Source organism: Athene cunicularia (assembly GCF_003259725.1).
Source record: "Athene cunicularia isolate RWA chromosome 2 unlocalized genomic scaffold, athCun1 chr2_part1, whole genome shotgun sequence".
Classification (NCBI taxonomy): Eukaryota; Metazoa; Chordata; class Aves; order Strigiformes; family Strigidae; genus Athene; species Athene cunicularia.
In genome coordinates this window covers 51,680,511-51,683,407 of record NW_020799095.1, presented here as the reverse complement: position 1 = coordinate 51,683,407, position 2,897 = coordinate 51,680,511, and positions in this window count along the sequence as shown.

Sequence of the window (2,897 nt, the reverse complement as noted above, 5' to 3'; positions counted from 1 at the left end):
ACCGCTGGGACGCTTAGCCGGGACCGGCGCAAATCGCCGGGGGAAACTTTGTACCCGAGCTGTGTGGAAAACCCTGACAGTACAGAGGGCTCGGGAGGCGAGTGGAAAGTTATGAAGTGATACGCGTCTCCTCCGGCCCCTGCCTTCACACACACACCCTTCCCCCCCGGCTCCCCATTACACCGCAAAGTTTTCCACGGACCTTTTAATTAATCTTCCTGACTCGGAGGGCGGAAAAAAAAAATTAAAAATGATGCAGTCGCTGAAGTTGGGCTGCGAAAAACACGGCCGCTAAGGTGCGGAGAGGCGAGGAGGTGGGGGGGATCGCTTACCGCGTAAATCTCTGCGCGCCCACACAGAGAGGTGCGCGCAGAGGAGCGGGGGACGCGGCACCGCGCAGGTGTGCGCGGCAGCTGTGGGGCCGGCAGTCACGCGTGTCCCGGCGCAAACCGCGCCCGCTCGCCTCCCCCCCGCAGTGACTGGTGGGTCCGCTAAAATACTTCACTAGTGATGGGAAGCAAAAGTTGTTTTTCTCTCCGTAATTAAATCTAATTTGTTAATCGTCGTCTTCTTTTGCGATGTTGCTTTCGTCGTCAGAAGCGACACGTTATTATTCTGCCTGCTTAATAATATTATTTACCAACTAGTACTTTATTTTTTTTACGTTAATGGGACACCTGGTTACGCGTTTGCTTTAATTTTCATCCTTATTCAGGGTTAATAAAAACCTTCAGAAAGCCTATCTACAAGATTAACTCTGCAAAGAGCGTATAAGTAGTTCTGTCTACACTTACGCTTTATACGAGGTTGTTGTTCTTAAACCCTTCAAAGTTACCAACACACGGATAAGATGGATCTGACGTTTCGTGCAATCCATCTACTGTCTTTTATAGTTATTATTTTGCTCCGCAACTTTATTCGAAGGGGCGTGCAATTATTGGGGCTTTGTTTTCTATCATCTCCTACTCTTCCCGGCAAGCTGAAGTAGCATCTTCCCACCCCCTTTCTGCGCCACAACTTTTGTTTGAGGACCCTGGGGTTAAACACAGCAGAATTTTGTCTGTTTAAAGCTGCAACAACTGACCGCTAATTCGTTCTCACATGAGCAAAGATATTACCATACTAATATTATTATTGGTAAGAAGAGGTAATTGATAACACCACCTGCCACTCTGCAGCAATCACGATGATAAATGTTTCCATCAGAGGGAAATCTGTGCTTGGTCTACCACAGCCTAACCCAAACAGCATGTCAAATGTCAATTATAAAGATGTTTCTTTTCTATTACAATTTTTTTTTTTTTTTTTTTTTTTTTTTTTAATTTTTTTTTTTTTTTTTTTTTTTTTTTGGAAAGGAACTAGCCCCACCACGAGATTTACACAACCAGTCTACAGCACAACCACGCCTAAACGTTTTGCCTTAAACATTTACGTTACTTTTCCTTTTATTTAATATCATACCACCCTTGGATCTAAATAAACATCGATTCATATACACAAAAGCTTATGTTCACACTTAGCGAACTCCAATTACCATCCACTTCCTTCCTTTAAGCTAACAGATGACACATTAATTTAACCAACAATTTTAAATACTTTGTGGGATGATTGTAATACACACAGTTGTGGGGATGTTATCAAGGCAACATATATTTAAGCTCACACATACATGTCATGCCCACATATAGATGCATAGATGCCCTGTATATTAAAGCACGGTATCTGTATTGCGACGCATGTCTGTCAGCACATACTCCAGGAAGTACACGGAGGAATACAGCGGGCGTACAGAATCAGTGCTTTGAGCCCCTCTGGAAAAATCTGTATGCTTTCGAAAATGACAAGTGAGATGAATATTAAAATGTGTATATATATGCATACCACACACACGCACACATGCACACACACACAAACGATGTAACATTGTTCGCTAACTCTAGCTGTATAAATAGTGCCGTCAGGTATAAAAACTTCCATCCCCTTGGCTACAGATATGCTCAGAAGATTATTATTAGTTTGTATTAATAGATGCAGGCCTCAAAAGACGAAATCAGCTATTGATAATTGCAAGAAGTATACAGCAGCTACTGTATCGATCGGCTTGTCCCTTATTCCCCTGGTATAGGAGAGATAAGAAGACACACTCTTTAGTGCAATATAATTTCTTTTGACCTATCTGCTTGCTACAGACTTATGATGAATAGCCGGAGTGGTTAAAGTCCTTTATCACGAAAGTTACCCCTTGATATAATATTGATTCTTTATAACTAGCTCCAAACACAAAAATCAAACTGTCCACTTGACCATCATCATCATCAATATCATCACAAAGGCTCTGGAATAAAGATCAGCACAGGACTGAAAACGCTTTCTATAATCTGCCCACCTAATCTTTATTTGCTGATGATGAAAAGAAAAGGGGTGTGAGTGTGTGTGCGTGTGCGTGTGTGTGTGCACGCCGCGGGGGCCAGCGGAACAGGGAATGTCATCTGAACAAATGAAAAAAAAAAAAAAAAAAGGTTGAGAAAAAGACCGTTCAGCCTCCTTCAAAAGAAACCAAATGATGATCACCGAAGTTAATGATGACGCTTCGAAGCGCCGCTCGCCTGAAGGAGGGGAATCAAGTGCGGAGAAGGCCCGACGTGATATTATACTCGGGTCGTCGTGTCCCCCCTGTCCCCCCCGAGCGAAGCGGTCGGCGGCGAATACAGAGTTATGTAAGAAGCAATCACGGCAGGAGTGATATCAGGCAGCATTTTCCTCGGTTACAGTCAGGACTAACAAATCGTCTTCTCACTTTCTTTTCGCCGGTCCACGAAGCGATCCATCATTTATTTCCAGATCACCTGGTGATCCGTTAAAAAAAAAAAAAAAAAAGGAAAAAAAAAAGCCCCAAG